Raw genomic sequence first — 26,249 nt, forward strand, 5'->3', positions numbered from 1 at the left:
TGTTCATGGGGAGGCAACGGAATGCGTCGTGTTCATCGGGAGGGCTTGGACGGAACAGGCGATGGAAACGAGGCCTGGCGTACCGCAGAACGGAGGAAACGGCCTTGTGTTCGACCGGCCATGTTCGAAATAGGATCCTGTTCATCGGGAGGGGTTTGGCGTACCACAAAACGGAGGAAACGGACCTCCTACGGTCGAAACGGCGGCCCTGTTGATCGGGAGGGGTGTGGCATACCGCAAAACGGACGAAACGGACTTGTGTTGGAGCGCTACGGTCGAAACGGGGGTCCTGTTCATCGGGAGGGGTGTGGCGTACCGCAAAATGGGACTCCACGGGATACTGTTCATCTCCACCGTTGACACCCTCCAACCTCCATGAGCTACTTTTCATCCAGCCTCCACGGGCTCCTGTTCATCCAGCCTCCACCGCGCGCTACTCCATCGGCTACTGTTCAACCACCCCTCCACCGCCTACTGTTCATCCAGCCCTCCACACCACGGGATCCTGTTCAACCACCCCTCCACGGGCACCCCTCCACCGTCTACTATTCATCCAGCCCTCCACACCACGGGGTCCTGTTCAACCACCCCTCCACCGTCTACTGTTCATCTAGCCCTCCACACCATGGGGTCCTATTCAACCACCCCTCCACGGGCACCCCTCTACCATCTACTATTCATCTGGCCGTCCACCACACCACGGGGTCCTGTTCATCCAGAGGCAACGCCACCGCTCGCTGTTCATCCAAACCCCCCCGCAACGCTCACTGTCCATCCCATCGATCGGCTTCAGTTAGTAGCAGTAGCAAAGGAATTGCTTGATCGGGTTCAGCTAACAGCCATCAATCAATCGCTCGGGTTCAGTAACGCGTAGCCTGCAGTGCAATCGCTCGGCTTCAGTTAGAGCCCAGCGCCTCGCTCGGGTTCAGTTAGAGCTAATGCCTCGCACACACGCGCGTACTTGTACGAGAGAAACGCGCATCCCTTGGGCCCCGACCTCCCACCGTAACCGGGAACTCCCCGAAATTTTCCTCCCCCTCGCTTCTACCACAGTTTTTCCATCATGGACGGCCCAAAGAATGTCATGCAACTGCATCTCCGTCCCGCCCAGGACGAAAAGCCCATTTTCTGTCATGATTTTTTGTCATAGAAGTAGGAGCCCACCACATCTATGATGATACCGGGTTTTGTCACAATTATCGTCATAGAAGTGTCATATGTATGATAGAAAAAAATTCGTTTGGCCCAAAATGTCACGGATGTGTCTTTTTTTGTAGTGCTTTCTTTTACTTTATGCAATTTTTATTTTGAGTCTCCATCTTCTCTTATAAAAGCACCAATGAAAGGATCGAGAAGAGGTGTCTAGAGGGGGGGTGAATAGACTCTTAGTAAGAAAAGTTGCAGTTTTTAATTTCTTTAAGTTGAAGTGGAGTTTTAGCACAAGTTTAAACATTCACAATACATATCAAGCAAGCATGACAAGAGTATATAAGCAACGGAAAGTAAATCATGCAAGTTGTAAGAATGTAAAGGGATGGGATTTGAGTGTGCAGACGTAATTGGAGACACGGATATTTTTGGCGTGGTTCCGATAGGTGGTGCTATCGTACATCCACATTGATGGAGACTTCAACCCACGAAGGGTAATGGTTGCGCGAGTCCACGGAGGTCTCCACCCAGGAAGGGTCCACGAAGAAGCAACCTTGTCTATCCTACCATGGCCATCGCCCACGAAGGACTTACCTCATTATGGTAGATCTTCATGAAGTAGGTGATCTCCTTGCCCATACAAACTCCTTGGTTCAACTCCACAATCTTGACGGAGGCTCCCAAGTGATGCCTAGCCAATCTAGGAGACACCACTCTCCAAAAGGTAATAGATAGTGTGTTGATGATGAACTCCTTGCTCCTGTCCTTCAAATGATAGTCTCCACAACACTCAACACTTTCTCATAGGATTGGATTTGGTGGAAAGAGGTTTTGAGTGGAAAGCAACTTGGGGAAGGCTAGAGATCAAGATTTATGTGGTTGGAATGGAATATCTTGACCTCAACACAAGTGTGGGTGGTTCTCTCTCAGAAAATGTATGTTGGAAGTGTAGGCATGTTCTGATGGCTCTCTCCACGAATGAAGAGTGAGTGGAGGGGTATATATAGCCTCCACACAAAATCTAAATGTTACACACAAATCACCGAACTCGGTGGGACCGAATCGTGAAACTCGGTGAAACCGATTTAGTTCAAAATGTGAACGTTAGGATTTTCAGTGGGACCGACATTATCAACTCGGTAGGACCGATGTGCTAGGGTTAGGGTAAAGCCTCATCTCGGTTGGACCGGTTACACAAACTCGGTGGGACCGATTAATAAGCAAAACAGAGAGTTGGCCAAGCAAACTCGGTGAGACCGATTGCATATTTTGGTGAGACCAAAATTACTGCAATAGGAAACAGAGAGTTGGCAAGCCCATCTCGGTGAGACCGAGATCCCATCGGTGTGACTGAATTGACTGGGGTTTCTGGCAGTGTCTTTGTCAAGTGAACTCGGTGGCGCCGGTTAGGAAATTTTGGTGGGGCCGAGTTTGACTTTTGGTTTGGGACATATGTGGATATGAGAAAGTAGTTGAGGGCTTTGGAGCATATCGCTAAGCACTTTGAGCAAGCAAGCCATTAAGCAACACCTCATCCCCTTTTAATAGTATTGGCTTTCCTATGGACTCAATGTGATCTTGGATCACTAAAATAGAAAATGTAGAGTCCCGAGCTTTGAGCTTGAGCCAATCATCTGTCCTTATCATCTTGAAGGGGTTCCACATCCTCTAGTCCATGCCACTCCATTGTTTAACTTATCTGAAACATACTAGATAAGAACATTAGTCCAACAAGAGATATGTTGACATTAATTACCAAAATCACCCAGGGAGCACTTGTGCTTTCAATCTCCCCCTTTTTGGCAATTGATGACAAGATACATCAAAGCTTTAGATAAAGATATAGAGAATAACCAGTAAAGCTTTGGAAAGACATGTAACATACATAGGCTCCCCCTGTATGTATGCAATCATGCAATATGGAATATAGGAGCATGTGAATGCATAAGCATGACAGAGTAAGAAATGTGTTACATGTATCTTGGCTATATGCATCAGAGCAAAAGATGTGAATATAGGAAATGTACCTACATGCTGATGAGTCCTTCTTGCAAATAGTATGTACATCAGCAAGAAATCCTCATGCACATGAGTGTGATGCATATACTTACCTTGTGGTCTTGAGTTGGCTTAGGAAGGAACGAACCTGAGTAAATAAGGTTAGATAACACAGATACATCTATAAGCCAGAGCAAACAAAAGAAACCACAAGAGTACCAAGACTGGGATGACATGTAGAGAGTGAGTACTGAGTACTCTATTGGATGTAGACATGTCCCCAAAGGTAAAAGATATGGAATGAATTCAAAGATTTTCTTCCCTTAGATATCTTGCTCCCCCTGAATCTTGTATAAGAGATGCTGGGGGAGGATAGGGAACAGAAATAAAATTAGCAAATATGAACATGTCTTTTCCCCTCTAAAGACATGTGACATGTGACTTCTCTCCTCTTTGAATACCAAGCATCTGGGCTTTTGATGTGATTCCTCTCTTCTCCCTTTTGTAGAATTAAGCTTTGATGTGATCTCTCTCTCCCCCTTTGACATCAATTTCCAAGAAGGGTTCTTCTGGAGTGTGAGTCAAAATAGGTTTGGTCCTTGAGTCACATGACAAAGCAGCATATAGAGTGTGATGCTGGTAGAGGATAAGAATCATCGAGTGGAGCTAGAACAAAAAGGCATGAACAAGTGGCAAATGGTCTATTCTGCATTAAAATCGGTAACACCGAGTTATCTACTTCGGTGGCACCGAATTGATTAGGTTTGACCGAAAATGGCAGACCGGTGTGACCGAGTTCAACAGGGAGGACACTTGTCACCTCAGCTCACTAGGAAAATAAGATCTCACAAAGATTTGCAAGGAATTGGATGCAGAAAAAGTAGAACTAAACAGATAAAAGAAAATCTAGATGAAGTTTTTTTTATAAAGGAAAGGGAATAAATATGTAGACAAATGCAAAAACTTCATCTAGAATTGGGCGGTGACAAAGTCACCTATGTTAGAGTATATTGACTAAGGAGTCATGTGAGAACACTTGATCATAAGTCATACTCATCGTTTAAGCTTAAAATGGGGTTACCATTTTTCGTTTAAGCATTTGATGTATTCACATCTTGTTGAGTTGATTTGACCTATGACTTGAGGTAAAGCTTCTCTAAGATGGAATGACATACCTTGGGTGGTGGTGTTGATCTTAGTCATGTAGTTGAACTTGCGTGGGTTGCTCGAGGTTGATGTAGCTCATCAAGGGTTGGGAGCACCACTTGGAAGTGAGTTCATCTACCTATGTGGGTTAGTTTTGCAAGGAAGAGCACTTGTGTATCCAAAATGACAATCATGAAATTTGATACCAAATGAAATTTGATATATAGAATTTGTCAAAGGATATGTTGAAGGGTTCCAAGCTTCCTTGTGTTCAATCACCATTGTGTAGAGACGTGGAGATGTAGAGATTGCTCAAGTTGTAAGGGAGTTGCAATCTCATATATTTAGATTCATCCAAGTACCTACAACGGTTAGATAGCATGCAAGGGTGCAAGAATATCCAAGACATATGATCATCATCATAAGAGAAGTATCAAGGATTAGTCATAGGCTCATGCCTTGCATGTATCCAAATGGAGTTCCTACTCCAAGTTTGAAGCGTCAATGATGTTCAATTCACCTCTCAAACGGCAAAACACTTTCTCATCAAGCGGTTTGGTGAATATATCCACCAATTGCTTATCGGTACGAACATGCTTAAGATCAATGTCCCCTTTAGCAACATGATCTCGAATGAAATGATGACGAACTTCAATATGCTTAGTTTGAGAATGTTGCACGGGATTGTGAGCAATCTTAATAGCACTCTCATTGTCACAAAGCAATGGAACATGTTTCACATTGATCCCATAATCTTTAAGAGTTTGGGTCATCCAAAGTAACTGAGCACAACATGAATCGGCGGTAATGTATTCCGCTTCAGCAGTGGATAAGGATACCGAGTTTTGTTTCTTGGAGGACCAAGACACAAGTGATCTACCAAGAAATTGACAAGTACCCAAAGTGGACTTTCTATCAACCTTGTCTCCCGCATAGTCCGAGTCGTAATAGCCAACAAGATCAAAAGAGGACCTCTTAGGATACCAAATGCCAAAATTTGGTGTATGTATTAAGTATATCACTATCCTTTTCACAGCCTTAAGATGACATTCTTTGGGGGCCGCTTGATATCGTGCACACATGCACACACTTAGCATAATATTGGGATGGGAGGCACATAGATATAATAACGAACCAATCATAGAGCGATAAACCTTTTGGTCAACTGGTTTGCCATCCTTGGTCAAATCTAGATGTCCACTAGTTGGCATGGGAGTTTTTCATACCTTTGCTTTCTTGCATGTTGAACTTCTTGAATAAGTCCTTGGTGTACTTTGTTTGAGAAACAAAGGTGCCTTCCTTAGTTTGCTTGATTTGCAAACCAAGAAAGAACTTGAGTTCACTCATCATAGACATCTTAAACTTCTTCGACATTAGCTTCCCAAACTTTTCACTAAAATGAGGGTTAGTCGAACCAAATATGATATCATCAACATAAATTTTGCATACAAATAATTCACCATTAACCCTTTTAGTGAAAAGAGTAGAATCTATCTTTCCAATCTCAAAGCCTTTCTCAATAAGGAACTTGGTCAAGCATTTATACCACGCTGTAGGAGCTTGTTTAAGACCATAAAGAGCTTTCTGAAGTTTGTAAACGTGATCAGGTTTCTTAGGATTGACAAAGCCGGGAGATTGTGTAACATAAACTTCCTCCTCAATTTCACCATTTAGAAAAGAACTTTTAATGTCCATTTGGTATAAAGTGATATCATGGTGATTAGCATAGGCAAGTAAGATGCGGATGGATTCAAGTCTAGCAACGGGGGCATATGTCTCACCATAGTCCATACCTTCGACTTGAGTGTAGCCTTGGGCGACGAGACGAGCTTTGTTACGGACGACTTGACCATCTTCGTCTTGCTTGTTGCGAAACACCCATTTGGTACCAATGATGGTGTGGTTGTTGTCGGGCTTCTTGACCAATGTCCACACTTGATTTCTCTCCAAGTTGTGGAGCTGTTCATGCATGGCGTTTATCCAATCCGGATCATCCAGTGCTTCTTCAACCTTCATAGGTTCAATGCTAGAGATGAATGAATAATGTTCACAAAAGTTAGCCAAATGAGTTTTAGAGCGAGTGATTCTCCCGGTTTGAATATCATTGAAGATTTGTTCGACGGGATGGTCTCTTGAGACTCTTGCTCGAACTCGTGAAAGCTTTTGCTTGGGTCGGGGTGGAACATCTTTTTCATCATCTTGTCCTTCTTCTTGGCCTTCTTCATTATTGGAGTTGTTGTTCTCTTGTCTTGGTGGATAAGGAGGTTGATGAGGTTCATCTTGGTGTACTTGCTCGTTTTCTTCACCTTGGTGCGTCCCACTTGTGGATGCTTCCGTATCAACTCTTGGTTCACCTTGTCCTGAGGTAGAAGCTTCCACTTGGATGGACGAGGTACTCTCATTTACCTCCGTTGGACGAATCTTGCCAATAGACAAGTCTTGGATTGCTTCTGAAGGATCCTTATCTCCTACATCAATTGGCAATTGCTATACTTGCGAGTCGTTAGATTCATCAAATTTCACATCTACCGTCTCTTCAACCTTTCGGGTGAAATTGTTGTAGACACGGTAAGTGTGAGAGTTTGAGCCATAACGAAGTAGGAAACCTTCATGAGATTTAGGAGCAAATTTAGAACGACGATGCTTATCAAGAATGTAGCACTTTGAGCCGAATACTCGAAAGTATCCAACTTGGGGTTTGTTACCGGTGAGAAGCTCGTATGCCGTCTTGCCGAGTAGCTTGTGAAGATACAAGCGATTTGTTGCATGACAGGTTGTCTCAACCGCTTCCGCCCAAAAGTGTTTTGGAGTCTTGTACTCATCAAGCATCGTTCTCGCATCTCAATAAGAGTTCGGTTCTTCCTCTCAACAACTCCATTTTTTGAGGCGTGTACGTAGCCGAGAACTCATGTGAAATTCCTTCTTCGTCAAGAAAGGTATCCACATTTGCGTTCTTGAACTCCGTTCCATTGTCTCTGAGAACCTTCTTGATCTTTACTTCAAATTGATTTTGGGCCTTTCTAGCGAAGTTCTTGAAGATCTTTTGGACCTGTGATTTATCATCAATAAAGAACACCAACATAAATCTTGAAAAATCATCAACTATGACTAGACCAAATGAGTTACCACCGAGACTCTTGTAGGCATTTGGACCAAAGAGATCCATATGAAGTAGCTCGAGCGGTCTTCTCATGGTCATAATGTTCTTCACAGGGTGACTTCCTCCAACTTGCTTTCCTGCTTGATAAGCACTACAAAATCTATCCTTGTCAAATGTAACATCTTTTACTCCAAGGATATGATCACCTTTAATAAGCTTATCAAGATTTCGCATGCCCACATGACCTAACCTTCTATGCCACAACCAACCTTTCGAGGATTTAGCAATTAGGCAAGTTCTAGGTTGAGCCTTTTTAGTGAAATCAACAATGTAAAGATCACCTCTACATGTACCGGTAAATACCATTTTATGATTATCTCTATGAAACACTTGGCAATCTACTTCAGTAAATAGGACATTGACACCAAAGTCAGCAAGTCTAGATACATAAAGTAAATTGTAGCCAAGAGATTCAACGAGCATAACATTTTGTATGGAGCTATCATGTGAGATGGCCACCTTACCAAGGCCAACCACCTTACCCTTTGAGTTATCACCAAAAGTCATTTTCAGCAAGCTCACTGTCGGTGTCAAAACCGGCGGATCTCGGGTAGGGGGTCCCGAACTGTGTGTCTAAGGAGGATGGTAACAGGAGGCAGGGAACATGATGTTTTACCCAGGTTCGGGCCCTCTTGATGGAGGTAAAACCCTACGTCCTGCTTGATTTATTCTTGATGATATGAGTATTACAGGAGTTGATCTACCACGAGATCGGAGAGGCTAAACCCTAGAAGCTAGCCTATGGTAAGATTGTATGTTGTCCTACGGACTAAAATCCTCCGGTTTATATAGACATCGGAGGGGTCTAGGGTTACACATGGTCGGTTACAAAGGAGGAGGTATACATATCCGTATTGCCTAGCTTGCCTTCCACGCCAAGTAGATTCCCATTCGGACACGAGACGAAGTCTTCAATCTTGTATCTTCATAGTCCAACAGTCCGGCCAAAGGATATAGTCCGGCTATCCGGAGACTCCCTAATCCAGGACTACCTCAGTAGCCCCTGAACCAGGCTTCAATGACGATGAGTCCGGTGCGCAGTATTGTCTTCGGCATTGCAAGGCGGGTTCCTCCTCCGAATACACCACGGAAGAATTTGAATACAAGGATAGTGTCTGACCCTGCAAAATAAGTTCCACATACCACCGTAGAGAGAATAATATTTCCACAAATCTAATCTGCCGCCACGTTTTGGCAACATGACATCATGCCATGGCCCGGTGATTATTCGAACTATTTCCATTAACTAGCCCCGCACATAACGCGAGGCAGTTTCTTGACACGTCTTGTCAAAGCAGAGATCGTGTCCCCCTTATTACGGGATTCTCATCAATACGGGCATGGGTAACCCAACCGCGCCATCGATTACGGCGCTTGGGGGATAAGCGAGTTTTACCAAGCTAGTGGGGGCGCATAGTTTCGGCCGCCCATATAAAGGGACAAGGTTTAACCTTTTTCTACCCACTCCTTCCTCCTCCTTGCTCATCCATTCTTGCACACTCGAGCTCCAACGCCCAAGTCCACATCCTTCCCCTCAACCTTCTCCAATCATGTCCGGAGCGGGAGGAAAATGGATGGCTTCCTCCGTTATGGAGGGACATATCAAGAAGCTGCGTGGATCCGGATACTTAGCCGCGAATATCGCGCATCGGCTGCCCGCTGCGGGGCAGATCGTTCCTACCCCCGAACCTCACGAGAGGGAAGTTTTCCTCCACCACTTCCTCTCTGGACTGGGGTTTCCCCTCCATCCATTCGTCCGTGGTCTCATGTTCTACTACGGGCTGGACTTCCATGATCTGGCCCCGAACTTTATCCTCAACATTTCGGCGTTCATCATCGTGTGTGAGGCTTTCCTCCGCATCCGGCCCCACTTCGACCTGTGGTTAAAGACCTTCAATATCAAGCCGAAGGTGGTGGGAGGCCAACAAGCAGAGTGCGGCGGAGCCATGGTGGGCAAGATGCCCAATGTTATATGGCTTGAAGGCTCCTTTGTGGAGACCATAAAGAGGTGGCAATCGGCATGGTTCTACATCACCGAGCTGCGCGACACCAACTGGGTGGCTGCCCCCGAGTTTCGATCCAGAATCCCCACTTGGCTCACCTTCTGGAAAGAGAAGGGCCTGTCCTGGGGTTCATCGGTGGAGCTGGACGGACTCCAGAAATGTATCCGGAATATGGCAGGCAAGAAGCTCAAGCTTGTCAACATAGTCCAGGTCATGCTCATTCACCGGATCCTCTCGTGTCAACAACGGGATTTCAACTTGTGGGAGTTCGACCCGGCCCAGCACCAGACTCTGAGCGAGCTCTTCGACACGACGCACAAGGACGTCTGGAGGGTGCTATTCAAGGGCGCTGAGATCCCTCCCTCTCTCACCGAGGACCACGGGCTAAGCGCGAAGCGCCTAGCGCATTCGGTGAGTTCTATACATCTGTACGGATATTTATTTCCCCTAGCTTAACCATGTGTGGTGTCAGATTTCGGGTTCCGGCAGACCCTTGAGATTCAAACACTGGGGTGCGCGTGGAGATTTCGCCTTCTACCTACCTGCACCCCTCCGCCTTGCTAAGATCTAAGCTATGGAAAGAACAGCACAAGAGACACAGGGTTTATACTGGTTCGGGCCACAGTTGTGGTGTAATACCCTACTCCAGTGTGAGGTGTGGTGGATTGCCTCTTGGGCTGATGATGATGAGCAAGACAAGGAAGAACAGCCTCGCGAGGGTCTGTTCTTGGTTGGGAGGATGAACTGCTAGGGGGAGTTCAGTCACCCTTCTCTCTCTCTCTCTTCTCGATTGTGACCCTAGCTAGTTTCTGGGTTGGCCGATTCTGGATCCCCCCTACCCTGGGGGTGGCTAGTCCTATTTATAGGCAAAGGCCCTGGGCCTCTTCCCAAATATTGAGCGGGAAGGGCGCCAACAATTGGCCATTTTGAAGGGGAACATCGGGTACACTTATCCTGACTAAAGTTAGTCCTCGCCTGCCAAAGACTCTGGTGGTGACGCTGGCTTGGGCTCCACAATGACTTCCTCCCTGCCGTTGGACTGGTCTTGGTCTCGTTGCATCGAAACGGGTGCCTTTGCTTGATGCTCTCGCCTGCGCTTGCTCCCTTTGCACCAAAGAGGAAAGAAGGACGTTGCACGGGCTGGCGCCCGCCTGGCACCTTTGGTCGTCATGGCTTGCGTCACGGGCACCTCGTGAGGTACCCCGCCTTGATCTCTCCGCCTCCTCGCGAGCCAGCCTGATGTGGCCATGCCTGAGGAAGCTCCATGTCGTCCGCCCCGCGAGGCATGGCCCCTCGCGAGGGTCTTGGGTCTGCGTCGATGAAGACGGGCCATGCTGGGCCCCCTTTGAGCCACGCCGTAGGCCGCAGGCAGGCAAGTCTGGGGACCCCCGTTCCCAGAATGCCGACAGTAGCCCCCGGGCCCAAGGCGCGCCCGGACTTGGCCATGCAGGGAGGTGAAAGGGCAAGGGCGAAGCGCCGCGGGCCCTAACAGCCTGCGGCCTCGGGCGCCGCGTGGCGGTTGATTGGACATGGGCGCCTCAGCAACCGTGCGAGTTGATAAAGGAGCAGCATCTACCCAGGCATTGCTTTTTGCTTTCTCCGGTTGCTGCTCAGATCCCCTTTCTTGCGCCTCTCCTTCCTTCCTCCAAAATTTCCAGATCTACTCCGACCGCGTGACCTAGGAAGCCATGGCGCCTCGTTAGTCCCCAGCCGGAGCTTGGTACTCGTCTGCCCTGGACTCGCCGAATGTGTCGGAGGCGAGCCTCGCCCGGTTGCGCCGGATGGCGGCGGCGCAGGGCATCGTCGGGGCGAAGGTGTTCAAGGCCGACTCCGCCACCCCTGAGGGCCAAGGGAGCACCTTCTATCCGTTCTTTGTAAGCGCCATTGTTGCTGGCCTGGTGCCTCCCTTCTCCGAGTTCTTCTTCTCTGTCCTCCGCCATTATAAGCTACAGGCTCTGCATCTCCACCCCAACTCCGTCCTTCTCCTGGCAATCTTCGCCTATTACTGCGAGGCTCACGTAGGGGTGCAGCCCTCGGTGGCCTTGCTGCGCCATTATTTCTACCTCCGGACCTCTCGCGGTCCTGCTTCCGCGTGCGCGAGCTTCATCGCGTATGGCGGCACCATTGCCATTTCGAACCCCGGGAAAAGGATTGAGGGCTTCAGGAGCAACTGGGTCTTGGCAGATGCTGGGCGCATCCACCCTCGGCTGATCTTGCCCACGGAGCAACCCACGAGCTCCAGCGATTGGGGTCGAGCGAAGCTCGCGGACCCCCGCGCGAAGCTGGTGTTGGAGAAGATGGACGCGGATCTGAGGCCGGCCAACATGGCGGCGGCGAAGCTGACCGGCGCGTCGCTGCTGAGGGAATTCCTCGAGCACCAGCTGGCTCCGCTTCGACAGTACTCACTTCCGATGTGGAGGCCCCATCCGAGCCCCGTGGCCTTGGCTGACGGAGATCTGGCTGCGGTCCTCCAATATCTGGTCGGGGGCGATGTGGCGAGGTTGGAGGGCGCACCTACGCCCTTGTTCCTCCGCGACGACTGGGAGCAGGTAGTGGAGTCCATGCCAGTCTTCAACGGGGATGGGCCCGTGCCCATAGAAACTCCCGGGGAATCGGTGGAGGAGTCCTCCGACGATTCCAGCAAAGAGGAGGAAGGAGGGGAGCGGGAAAAAGGGCCTGACTCCGAGGCGACTGACGGAGAGTTGAGGGCTCCCCTCCCCCGGCGCAGGTCCCGTGTTCTCTGCCTCTCTCCGAGCGATGACGACGAGGATGATGACGAGCAGGACTGCGGAAGCTTGCCCTCGATCCCGAAGAAGGACAGGACCGGGCTGATCTCCCGCGGGTCTGCCCCGGCCCCGAGGGGGACCGCAGACGCGCCTTCCGCTTCCAAGCTTCCCGAGGTTGACCCTTCAAGCCGGCTTTCGGGCTTCAAATTTGGCCGGAGGCCACTTGAGCTCACTGGCGATGACCCGTAAGCGCTTGATTCTTGCCTATATTTCTTGTTCTGCTTCTAAGGCTTGACGTCCGCATCTCTTGGATAGGCTGGCGCCCGCCGCAAAGAAGCCAAAGGGAGCTCCTGAGGTTCCATCCGTGGCAGCGCCTCTTCCCGCGAAGGAAGGTGACCGCGACGCACGGGCTTCTCCTACCCGGTCGTCCTCGCGAGGCCTGGCTGAGCCGGCTGGGGCGGGCTCAGCTCCCATGGCCCAAGTGACTCTCGAGGTGCCTTTGCCTGCTGCCACCACTTCAGCCATTGGGGCGCAGCAAGCTTCGCCTCAGGATGCTGTGGTCGCGCTGCCGCCTTCTCCTCCTACTCCACCGACTGCTGTCTCTCCAACTCCTCCTGCCGTTCTATATCGTGCTGCCGTTGAGCTGGACCGGCTGCGGTAGGATCTACTTGGCGCCGACCCTCGCTTGGTGGCCGGGCGCTTGGAGCTGGCTTCAGGATGGATTCGCTCCGACGCTTCGATTTGGGCGGCGCTGGTCCAGGCCTCGACGGCTTGCAATGAGGAGAGGCAGGTCGTCCTTGAGGCGAAGGCTGCATGTGACGCAGCCCTGGGGGAGGTGGTCGACGTCCGTGGTCGCTGCAAGGCGCTGGAGGACGAGCTGCAAGGCCTGCGGGACCAGCTCGCGAAAGAGGTCCGCCTTCGCCAAGAGTAGGAAGAAGGCGTGAAGGCTTGCGAGGCGGCCGTCGAGGGCCAGGAGGCCAAGCTCAGGAAGCGCCGCGACCGCCTAGGCGCGCTGGAGTAGGAGTTGGGGGCGAGGAAGGTCGAGCTGGACGATAAGGCCCAGGTTCTTGCCGAGGACCGCGTGGCCTTCACGGAGATGGAGGCGAAGGCTCGCTCCTCGCTGAGGATGCTTTACGACAGCGGCTTGGAGAGCCCGTTGGCTGGCACCGAGGACGGCCCCGCCAAGCTGCTTCCCTTCCTGGTTCGTGCTCTTGAAGATATCGCCCTTGGCCTTGGCCCCACGGCCGAGGCCGAGGCGCGTGTCCTGTCTTCTGCAGCGCTGACGCGGGTCCTCACCCACATCTACCTTCACGATCCCGGCGTCGACCTCGACGACCTGCTAGAGCCAGTAAGCGGCGAGCGTGCCGCTGCCACTGCCGAGGCCGTGAAGGGTCGCGCGGAGGCTCTGCTGGGGATGTTCCGGGCCTTCAGCACCAAGCCGAAGCAAGGCGCTGCCGACCCCGCTGCTCCATGTGGCGAACCCACTCCGCGCTGCTCCACCGCCGACAAGTGACTCTGTTGTGGCTCCTGTCCTGCCTTTAATTCCTGCACATGTATCATGCCTCGGGGAGGTGTTTAAACTTGCGTTTGGCATTGAGATAACAGTGTGGACTATAATATTTTCTTTTGAATTCCTTGAAATTTGCGCTTTTCCTTCCTACTTGCTTATGTTCTACGCCGGTAGAGCCCGGCCCCGCGCATACCTCACCTAGCGTTAGTCCCGACCGGAAACCAGGACGGGGCCAAGGAGTGAGGGGCTACGTGACAATTTAGTCTCCTGAGTCGCGATGCTCAGGAGTCCCCCTTGGCGCACGAACAGCAAGTAGGGAGGTATGATGTGGGTGGATCTACCGTTCTACATCTGCAGAGCCCGACCATGCGCATACCTCAACCGCCGTTAGCCTTTCGGAACTAAGGAGTGAGGGGCTACGTGACCAGTTAGGCTCCTGAGTCGCGATGCTCAGGAGTCCCCCTTGACGCTCAAACGGCCTTCGTACCTTGGCTCCGCTCAGGGAGAGACGCGCGACGAACCAGGCCCAAGGGGGCCTGGCTGGGTGGCGTGCGTCTGGGCATGACCTAGGCGCAGCCCCCGTGCCCAGCCCCCTCGCGCGGCACTCCCGAGGTGAGGCGTTACGATGAGGCTAGACACTGAGCTCTGGGCTCCCTGAGGTTGATGTGGCCCGGGGGCCGCCCTCAGTTGTTTATCACCAGCGCGGAGCATAGCGCTTCCGTATGTGTACGGGCATACCCGCTCCTCGGCAGTGTCGTCAGCCAGCGCGGAGCATGGTGCTTCCACTGGTACGTGGGAGGGGGATCCCCTCCGGGAGGAGCCCCCGGGGCATGAACAGCCCCGCCATGACACGTGGCTGGCACGGCAGGGCCTGGCGAGGTGTATCTAGGCACCCGTGAGCCAGCGCGGGACTCACGGGGCCCTACCTCTAGGCGGGTTGCGCCTGGCACTGGGCCTTATCTTGTGATGTGTCCCTGCAAATTTGGTTAGATGCCGGCACTCTACGTCCTCGGGTCCCGGCCCTCGAGCTGGTCTCAGCCGTCGCAGGTATGCCAGGCCGCGATGCCGTGGACAAGGCCAGAGGGTGAGGGCTGGAGAGCCGGTAAGAGCCCTGAGTCGCGATGCTCAGGTACCCCCCTTTAACATGCAAGTGGTCGGCATGGAGAAGAAGAGGTGCCGTGGACAGGCATCAAATAATCAAGCATGGTGGGTCGAACGCATAGCCGGAAATAAACGCAAAAGGGGTACATGCCGCTCGGTCTGGCCCGAGCGACTTGGGGGATGATGCAGCCCGAGGGGCGCCCCCAATAAGGTAAGCTAACAACATGGAATAAAAGGGATACATGCCGCAGGGATGGACCCATGCGGCCTGGGAATAATGCAGCCCTGGGGGGGCGCTCCCAGCTGGAAGTGAAACTTGAAAGATGTCACCTGATGATGTTGAGGACGAAGGAGTGTTGGTGTAGCAGACTCGGTGGGTTGCAGAAGCCGATCCTCACGAGCCCCCAGGCCCAAGGGCCTCAGGAGGCTCCGGAGGCGCTGGTGGTTCCTTGCAGACCATCTCCATCTCCGCCAGGGCTGTGGAACGCCTGGCCTCTTGAGCCTCCATGATGCCCCTCGTGAGGCGCTGGTACGTGGCAGCCGCGTTCGGCAAGCCGTAAGGCACGGGAATGTAGCTGTGGGGTGGACCTTCGCAGCGCCCCACTCGCGAGGGCCAGAGGCGCTCCAGAGAGGCGACTCGATTGAGCCCTGGTATGTCAATGCAGACACGCAGCCCACCATCCTTGCCTGGATGGGGAGCCACAGCTGGTAGGCGGCGGCCGCCTCTCATGACTCTTGACTCATGTAGCTCCTGAATGGCCTTGCCGACGAACTCCTGAGGGTCTGGCTCTCCTTGCTTTACTCCTTCTTGAGGGAAACGTGCTTCAAAACACGCCTCCATGTGGTGCCCAAGCGCCTCCCTCGTGACCTTAGCCAGGTCGGTGGCCCTCCAGGGGAGAGCCCCCGAGCCCTGCCTGAGGAGGGCGCTGGGTGCGCTTTCCTATGCGACGGAAGGAGGTTCCCCCTGGGCAGGCGCGGGCCTTGAGGGGCCTGCCTCCTGAGGGGCCGGGCCGGACGATGTCTTCTTCTTCTTGGGGGCGGTCTCGGGAAGCCTCCTGCTTCCGCGATCCGGGTCTTCCAGTGACGCGGCCTGAAAGGCTCGTTCCAGGGAACACACCACGTCCTTCTCTTCACAAGGCACCGTGATGACTCCGCCACTTCCTAGCATCTTGAGGACGTTGTAGCCGTGGTGAGTTACGACCATGAACTTGGCCAGCGCTGGGTACCCAAGGATGGCGTTGTACGGCAGGCGAATGTGAGCGACGTCGAAGTTGATGAGCTCGGTGCGGTAGTTGTCGCGTGTCCCGAAGGTGACTGGGAGCCGGACCTGCCCAATCGGGACTATGGAGCCGTCGGTGACTCCGGAGAAAGGCTTGGTCGGCTGAAGCTGGTTGTAGGGCACTTGGAGATTGTTGAATGTTTCCATGGACAGGACATTGAGCCCTGCCCCGCCATCGATGAGGGTCCTAGTGACCACCACGTTGCTGATGATTGGGGAACAAAGCATCGGGAGGACTTCGTCTGTAGCTGCACACTTGAGCTGATCTGCTGAGCTGAACGTGATGGCGCACGCCGACCACCTGAGAGGGCGCGTGGCTTCCAGCTTGTGGAGGACTGCATTCACTTCACGGGCGAAATGCTTGAAGATGCGTTGAGAGGCTGGGGCTTGAGCCCCGCCCAGGATGCAGGCGACTACGCGCGGCTCCTGGAAGCCCCCAGCCCCCTCGTCCCGATGGCGGTCCTCGTTTCTCCTTGGCTGCGGTGGCAGTGGAGGGAGGCCTGCGTTGCCTTGCGGGTGACCCTCGCGAGGCTGATCCCTCCAGTGTCCCTCGCGAGGCGGGTCTTGCCAGCGATCCTCGCGAGGTTGATCGTGCCACCCTTGGCGCGGGCCGCAGTCTTCCCAGCGTCCTGCGTTCCTTCCTCCTCCTCGCCCGTAGCCCCGGTCACCGCGGTCGGGGCGATGGCCGAACCTTCCTTCTCGCACAGCCCGGAGCTCTTTGACATTCGTTGGTGTTGTGGGTGTGGAGGTCATGGTACACACAGTACTGACTGCCCTTGGGGGGTTCCGGCAGATCTCTGCCCCGCTTGGTGTCTGGTTCTGCCGCGAGCACGGCAGCCCCCTTGCGCTTCACATCCTTGGCCTTGGGCTTCTTCTCTTCTGGGTCTGCGGCAGGCAGCTCGAGGAGGGAGAGATGCCCTTCCTCAGCTCTGGCGCACTTGGTTACCAAGTTGAACAACTCCAAGGAAGTGCACAGGTCTTCATGCATCGCCAGCTCCTCCTTCATCTTGACATCGCGCACGCCGTCGGAGAAGGCTGAGAGGATGGCCTCCTCGGTCACCTTGGGAATCTTGAGGCGTGCATTGTTGAAGCGCTGGATGTACTTCTGCAGGGTCTCTCTGGGTTGTTGCTTGATGCGGCGCATGTCGCTCACGGCGGGTGGCCGGTCGCGAGTACCTTGGAAGTTGGCGATGAAGCGGGTGCGCATCTCGTCCCAGGAGGAGATCGTGCCTGGGGCCAGGTTCAGGAGCCAGGTGTGGGCCCCGTCCTTGAGCGCCATGGGATACCAGTTCACCTTGACCTTCTCATCTCCGTTGGCAGCTTCGATGCCCAGCTCATAGAGCTGGAGGAACTCCGCAGGGTCGGCCGTGCCGTCGTAACGAGGAGGCAGGTCTGGCTTGAACTTGCCGGGCCACGCGACGCTGCGTAGCTCGGCGGTAAATGCACGGCAGCCTGCTGTGGCCACGGGAGGCCTTGGGTGAAGAAGAGCTTGGTCTTGCATGCCCCCACGCGCTGCAGCTGGGAGCAGCGCGGGGTCTTGACGCGCGGGAGCAAGAGCATGGTCGCGACGTGCTGGAGCAGGGAGCGCCCGGGCAGCTTCTTGCGGGCGAGGGACTTCTTGGCAGCTCTGCTCTTGCCGCGCTGGCACCTGACGGAGCGGGTTCTGCCCAGGGGCCACGCACCATGGAGCCATGGCACCTTCTTGAGGAGGAGGTGGCCGGGGCGCCGCCGGAGCTTCGTCGCCCGCGTGGGGCGGGGTGCGGTGAAGCGGAACGGACGGCGCTGGAGAGCCCCCTGCGGCGCGGACGAGCTCGGCGACGCGGTCGAGCCATTCTTCGTAGACGTCATCAACGGGACGGTAGCGCAGGAGCTCGTTTGCCGCGATGAGCGCATCTCGAGCCTCCATGGGTGCGCGGAGCGCGCGGGACGAAGAACCAGCTGGGGTGAGCGAGGGAGTAGCGGTGCGGCCGTCTTGCCGCACGGACGGATGCTGAGACGACGCTTGGTGCTCGTCCCCTGCCGGGCCGGTGGCGGCGTTGATGGCAGGTGATGGGGAACGGCGAGGACGCCCGCCGACAGGAGCTGTCTGGGCGACGCGAGAAGCGAGAGTGGCCCAGCGCTCGGCGCGGGCCCGACGAGGGTCAGACATGGACGCGATGGTCGGAGGAGAACGGGGTGGTGGAAGACGAATTCCGGCGCACCCCTACCTGGTGCGCCAAATGTCGGATTTCGGGTTCCGGCAGACCCTTGAGGTTCGAACACTAGGGTGCGCGTGGAGATTTCGCCTTCTACCTACCTGCACCCCTCTGCCTTGCTAAGATCTAAGCTATGGAAAGAACATCACAAGAGACAGAGGGTTTATACTGGTTCGGGCCACCGTTGTGGTGTAATACCCTACTCCAGTGTGAGGTGTGGTGGATTGCCTCTTGGGCTGATGATGATGAGCAATACAAGGAAGAACAGCCTCGCGAAGGTCTGTTCTTGGTTGGGAGGATGAACTGCTAGGGGGAGTTCAGTCACCCTTCTCTCTCTCTTCTCGATTGCGACCCTAGCTAGTTTCTGGGTTGGCCGATTCTGGATCCCCCCTACCCTGGGGGTGGCTAGTCCTATTTATAGGCAAAGGCCCTGGGCCTCTTCCCAAATATTGAGCGGGAAGGGCACCAACAATTGGCCATTTTGAAGGGGAACATTGGGTACACTTATCCTGACTAAAGTTAGTCCTCGCCTGCCAAAGACTCTGGTGGTGACGCTGGCTTGGGCTCCACAATGACTTCCTCCCTGCCGTTGGACTGGTCTTGGTCTCGTTGCACCGAAACGGGTGCCTTTGCTTGATGCTCTCGCCTGCGCTTGCTCCCTTTGCACCAAAGAGGAAAGGAGGACGCTGCGCGGGCTGGCGCCCGCCTGGCGCCTTTGGTCGTCATGGCTTGCGTCACGGGCACCTCGTGAGGTACCCCGCCTTGATCTCTCCGCCTCCTCGCGAGCCAGCCCGATGTGGCCGTGCCTGAGGAAGCTCCGTGTCGTCTGCCCCGCGAGGCTTGGCCCCTCGCGAGGGTCTTGGGTCTGCGTCGATGAAGACGGGCCGTGCTGCGCCCCATTTGAGCCACGCCGCAGCCCGCAGGCAGGCAAGTCTGGGGACCCCCGTTCCCAGAACGCCAACATGTGGGCTCTGAGCTCCATGCCTTCGATAGGACTGGGTGGAGACGTCGGGGCAGATTAATTGTCCGGCCCTTCTGCCCGAAGACACTGCGGACGCTCTCCTGACAGAGATGCTGACTCCGGCTCCTTACAAGGTGCCGGAGAAGACCAAGGGAACCCGAAAGAGTTCCCGACGCCAAGTGTTATCGGACTCATTGTCTGATAACTCCGCGACGCACTCGTCCCCTGAAGACGAGGAGGAGGATGAAGATGTTCCCCCCCAGTCGGGGGAAACAATAAAAGGAAGTCCGCCCCAATCGTGGGGGGGGGCGAAGGGTCCAAGAAGGGAAGGACTCTCCTTCCGGACTACTCCACCACCGCCGCCGAAAGCGAAGACGAGTGGCTGCTCAGGGCCAAGCCCCTGTCAAAGTCGTAAGTATTCAGATGCCAGAGTAACTCATAGCATACATTTGTCGCACTACTTCTCCTAACGCCAAATTATGATTATGCGGACCGCCACGAGCCCGTATCGACGTATCTTCGTCGAACGGCTCCCTGGGCTCGTCGGATATGGATAGCGATCCTCTTCCGACCGCCACCTCCCCTTGCCCTACGGACAATGCCGAGGTATTGTTTCAAGAGGCACCGGGTCGAGGGGAGACAGTCCCGGAGGCGCCTCAAGGCGACCTTCCGGATTCCGGGAGCAGAGGGAGCAAGGCTCCTGAGGGCTCCGAGTTTGGCCATCAGCCGAACACCGCGCCGGAACCTCTAGTGGTTCCGGATTCAGGCAGGCGGCCTCATTCCAAAAGGGGAAAGACGCCTGTGCCGGTGACCTCTGTCCATCCAGAGGCACCGGACAGTCTACTGGGAGCGCTTCGCAGCGCTTCCATCGTCGAAGAGCACCGCACTATTATGAGTGCGGTGATCCAGAAGGTTCAGTCCGCCAAGAGAGGACTGACTGAAGCCTGTGCCAGCCTTCTAATAGGCATTGAGGTAAGTATTTGAAATATAGGAAAAATATTACTGCATAGACAATAGCCCCTGATGCTCTGTTCGGTGTTCACAAAGAAAAGCCGAACAGAGGATCAAACAATATCGCAGGAGTCTAATATAAATATGTCTATATGCGTATGCAGGCTTCGCTGCTGGCCTCTGCCGCACTGACTGCGGAGGTCGCCGCACTGAAGCAGGACCTCAAAGGGTCCAAGGAAGAGCTCGGCCTTGCCAAGAGGCAGCTCGAGCAGAACAAAGGTAAGTGGTACCTAGTCTATGGATATATATAAAAAGAATGCGATTGCAAAATGACAGGATCATCGTAAATTTGCCAGGGCCACGACCAAGGTGGCGACCCTGAAGCAAGCGTTATCCGAGGCCGAAAACAAAGCGGCCAAGGAGTGCACCGAGCAGGAAAGGCAGGAGGCTCGGGTGGGCGAGGTGCAGCAAGAGCTCCATGCTCTCGTAACAAAGCACGAGGCGTTCGAGCTTGACTTGAAGATGCGAGAGTCCGAGGTTGCTGCGACCCTCGAGAGCGCAAAGAATGCCAAGGCCGAAGCCCAAAAGGCCCTCTAGGAGATTGATCCGATGAAGAAGATAGCGGCAGGTAAGGCATTCTATATGCAAAGCAAGCATGTGAAAGTAAATTACTTGTTACTTACCCGAATCCGGAGCTCTCCAGGAGCATTCACAGATTTGCCACGCAGCGTGTCGAATGCCGCACAGTTTTACCAGGCCGAGGAGGGAAGCTCAACGGAGAAGCTGTTCTGGTCTCAGTATACTGGGACCGAACACCCGATGCCTCTGAGCGACCAGCGGAAGCAACTGGTCGAGCTGCACAAGGCGGCTGAACAGGCCATGAAGAGCTTCATAGTCCGGATGTGGCCTGGCGACGCCCTTCCTCACAGCTACTTCGGCCTGGTGAGGTGGCTTATGGATGCCTGCCCACGGCTGGAAGTCATCAAGCGGTCCATCTACATCGAAGGTGCACGCCGGGCTTTCGCCCGTGTGAAGGTGCAATGGGCCAAGATGGACGCCGTGAAGCTGGTGAAGGAAGGGCCGCCGGAGGGCAAGGAGCATCGTCACCCCGAGATGTACTATGAGGGTGTCCTGAAGGGTTCCCGTCTTGTAGCGAACGAGTGCGCAAAAGATGTAATATTTGAATGAACTTGCTCGTGTAATCCCGTATTATGAAAAACTTGTCCATATGCGCTATGCAACGCTTGTCTGAATTTAAAATATTACCTTCTGTTCGGCTGTTTATCAAATCTGAGAGATGGCTAGTCATTGGCTTTCTGCCCCCACGCCACGAGTGCTGGGGTGTTCGGGATAAACCGGAGCACTCTTGTTCCCATTGTTGGGTCCTTCGAGGGAGGTGCTCAGCACAACGAACAAGGCAATCGGACCATAATGCGTTATCACTCTCACTTAGACATAGAATTCTATAATTTTAAATTTCGGCGAAGCCCCTAGTATTCGGAAGGCTGAATTAGGGGCGCGATACACGCCTTAAGCCGGACAGGGCCGACTCCTCGCTCTAAGCGGCATAAGTCTTTAGGGACTTGAAACCTCTCGAACAGCGACCCGTCTCTCGCCTTATCATGACAGTCAGTTTTAGCTTTCTCTACTGAGGTGCTTAGCCCAGCAGAACTGAGGCACAATCGCAGTAGTTCTCCCAGTGCTACCTTAGCCGATATAGTGAAACGTAAGGTACCAAAACATGGGAGCTGGGAAAACCCAACTATTGACCCAAGACATGATTCGGAGCTGATGCATATAATGCTATAAGTTCGGGGTGCCGCACTGTCGGAAGTGTTCGGACTTCTCATGCCGTATTATGGGGTATGCTTAAGCCCATAGCGTATTGGCCGTACCACAGTGTACGGGTGCTAGATGTCGTGAATGAACATATATATAAAAAGGAAGAATGCAATAATAGTCTTAATGCTATGCATTGTTTATTCAAAAAGGTGCGTTAAAGCAGAATGATACAAGTAGTGCGATAAGCAAAAAGTAGGACTGTTTGACATGTCCCTTCCAAGGGCAAGCTAGGGAATAGTATTAAAGCAAATATTTCACTCGTTATCGTAATCCACCTCGGAGTTTCGTGGTGTAACGTAGCTTTCTGCCTCCTTGGTTGCTGCATCATGTGTTTGGCAATCATGCTGCCGGACAGGTTTCCAGAGATTAAAGTCCTGAAAGAGAAAAATAACAAAGCGGGAAGCCCCTAGTGCGGTTTAAGCCGCGACTTGGGGCGTGCCACAGTCATGCCCCCATCCCCGCTTGTGCCCATGGTATTTTTAATGCATAATTATGTACGCGTGGCACGGATTTCGCCGTTTGGCTGGGACCGGGGTGGGGGCCGCATTGCTATGCGAGCTCGGAACGTGCCAGGCGGTCCTGTTGCCGATTACTCCGGACGCGCTTGAAGGTGTTGGGGTCCTTAATCACCGAACTAGTGGATTGCCTTAAGAGGCTGCTTTGTGCTTCTGCTGTGAGGGCCGCAGTGTGCTCCTGTGCGGATAGAGCGCTCTGTGTTTCCATTGACTGTGATGACCCCCCAAGGTCCTGGCATTTTGAGCTTGAGATATGCATAATGCGGTACCGCATTGAATCTTGTGAATGCGGTTCGCCCGAGCAGTGCATGGTAGCCACTGCCGAACGGGACTATGTCGAAAATTAACTCTTCGCTTCGGAAGTTATCCGGGGATCCGAAGACCACTTCCAGTGTGACTGAGCCTCTGCAATGGGCCTCTACACCTGGTATGACGCCTTTAATGGTCGTTTTTGTGGGTTTGATCCTTGAGGGATCTATACCCATTTTGCGCACTGTGTCCTAATAAAGCAGGTTCAGGCTGCCGCCGCCATTCATAAGGACTCGAGTGAGGTGAAATCCGTCAATGATTGGGTCTAAGACCAATGCGGCGAATCCGCCATGACAGATACTAGTCGGGTGGTCCCTGCGGTCGAAGGTGATCGGGCAGGAAGACCATGGGTTGAACTTTGGGGCGACTGGCTCCAATGCATATACGTCCCTGAGCGCATGCTTCCGCTCCCTCTTGGGGATGTGAGTTGCGTATATCATGTTCACCGTCCGCACTTGTGGGGGGAACCTCTTCTGTCCTCCGGTGTTCGGCTGCCGGCGCTCCTCCTCGTCATCGCTATGTGACCCCTTGTCTTTATTTTCGGCATTTAACTTACCGGCCTGCTTGAACACCCAACAATCCCTGTTGGTGTGGTTGGCTGGCTTGTCAGGGGTGCTGTGTATTTGACACAAGCGATCGAGTATACGATCCAAACTGGACGGGCCCGGAGTGCTTCTTTTGAATGGTTTTTTCCGCTGGCCGGGTTTAGAGCCTTTGAATCCGGCATTGACTGTCGTATCCTCGGTACTGTCGCTGTTAATGTGGCGCTTATGTTTGTTGCGATGTGACCTGCCGTTGCCATCCTTGGTATCCGATGTACCATGGTTCTTTGATATGTTATTGTTGCGAGCCAACCAGCTGTCTTCTCCCGCACAAAAGCGGGTCATGAGTGTCGTGTGGGCTGCCATAGATTTCGGCTTTTCCTGGCCAAGGTGCCGGACAAGCAATTCGTCGCGGATGTTGTGCCTGAAAGCTGCTAGGGCCTCTGCATCCGGACAGTCGACGATTTGATTTTTCTTTGTTAGGAACCGTGTCCAGAATTGCCTGGCCGATTCCTCTGGTTGCTGAATTATGTGGATTAAGACATCGGCATCTGGTGGTCGCACATAAGTGCCCTGAAAGTTGTCGAGGAATGCGGTCTCCAGATCTTCCCAACAGCCAATGGACTCTGCTGGCAAGCTGTTGAGCCAATGCCGAGCTGGTCCTTTGAGTTTGAGTGGGAGGTATTTGATGGCGTGTAGGTCATCACCGCGGGACATGTGTATGTGCAGAAGGAAATCCTCGATCCATACCGCGGGATCTGTTGTGCCGTCATATGATTCTATATTTACGGGTTTGAAACCCTCTAGGATTTGATGATCCATTACTTCGTCTGTGAAGCATAAGGGGTGTGCGGCACCTCTGTATTGGGCTATATCGCGACACAGCTCAAATGAGTCTTGCCCGCTGTGTTCGGCCCGGCCGGACTTACTTTTACTGTATCCGGCATGACGATTATCGTCTCGCTTAGTGGCGCGCCCTCGTGATCCGTAGATCGATCTTGCATGTTTTGCTTTGTCCTCCAATACGTCTCACAGGTCTGGCGTATTTCCCCATGCCTTTTTATTTGAATGTCGTTGGGGTGCGGGCTGAGCTTTTGGCTGGAATGTTTCTCTATTGCGGCCACGAGGTGGCCGATCAACATCGTCATACACCGGGGATGTAGGTATCGGTGCTTCCTCCTCCAGTCGGGGTAGCAACCTGCACTTTGGGTAACTCTTGGAGGGGCGTTCGAGTTTGTATTCCTCGGCCGCCAGGAATTCAGTCCATCTGTCAGCTAGCAAATCTTGATCAGCTTGAAGCTGCTGCTGCTTTTTCTTGAGGCTATTTTCCGTGGCTATAAGCCGGCGCTTTGTAACGCCCTCGATGCGGCTATAGCTCCCACGTGTCGAGGCCCGACTTAGAGACATAACCGCATTGAAAGCAATGTCGCAAGTCAGGCAATCATTACAACATCCCATGTAATACATAATAAAAGGGGGAGATACATAGTTGGCTTACACTCGCCACGTCACATCAGAGTACATAAATAACATCCATCAAACAAACACTCATGGCCCGGCTACGGCGCCAAAATGGAAAAGAACCCAACATGCGACAAGGCCCTGAATCAAACCCCAACGAGGCACCACTACTGATCATCGGGAAAGGAAACATAATAACGCTGAGAGTCCTCGTCGAACTCCCACTTGAGCTCGTACTTGTCACCTGGAGCGGAATCACCTGGACCTGCATCTGGAGTTATAGTATCTGTGAGCCACAGGGACTCAGCAATCTCGCACCCTCGCGATCAAGACTATTTAAGTTTATAGGAATGGATAAGGCAAATGTATGTGGAGCTGCAGCAAGCGACTAGCATATGGGGTGGCTATCTTATACGCAAAAGAGAGCGAGAAGAGGAGGCAAAGCGCGAACGAGAATCTAGAAGGATATCCTGCGCAAACATAACTCCAACACCGTGTCCACTTCTCGGACTCCGCCGAGAAGAGGCCATCACGGTAACACACACAGTTGATTCATTTTAATTAATTAAGGTTCAAGTTATCTACAACCGGACATTAACAAATTCCCATCTGCCCATAACCGCGGGCACGGCTTTCGAAAGTTCAATCCCTGCAGGGGGTCCCAACTTAGCCCATGACAAGCTCTCACGGTCAACGAAGGAATAGACCTCCACCCGAGACACACCGATCAGACTCGGCAACCCGGTACAACAAGACAATTCGACAGTTTAAAACAAGATCAGCAACACCACCCGAATGTGCCGACAAATCCCGATAGGAGCTGCACATATCTCTTTCTCAGGGCACACTCAGATGAGCCAGACGTCGGGTAAGCCAGCCCAGAGTTGCCCCTGGTAGCCTCGGACATCGCTCAGTGGGACCAACACTCAGAGGAGCACTGGCCCGGGGGGGTTAAAATAAGATGACCCTTGAGTCTGCAGAACCCAAGGGAAAGAAAAGGCTAGGTGGAAAATGGTAAAACCAAGGTTGGGCATTGCTGGAAAAGCATTAATCAAGGCGAAATATCAAGGGGTTCCCATTATAACACAACCGCGTAAGGAACGCAAAATCCGGGAACATAACACCGATATGACGGAAACTAGGGCGGTAAGAGTGGAACAAAACACTAGGCGAGAGGCCGAGCCTTCCACCCTTCACCAAGTATATAGATGAATTAAGATAACATAGCAATATAATGATATCCCCAACAAGAAAAATAAATGATGTTCCAACAAGGAACGGCCTCCAAACTTCACCTGCAACTAGCAACGCTATAAGAGGGGCTGAGCAAAGCGGTAACATAGCCAATCAACGGTTTGCTAGGACAAGGTGGGTTAGAGGTTTGACATGGAAATTGGGAGG

This window comes from Triticum urartu, chromosome 7 (genome assembly GCF_003073215.2).
Source record: "Triticum urartu cultivar G1812 chromosome 7, Tu2.1, whole genome shotgun sequence".
Lineage (NCBI taxonomy): Eukaryota > Viridiplantae > Streptophyta > Magnoliopsida > Poales > Poaceae > Triticum > Triticum urartu.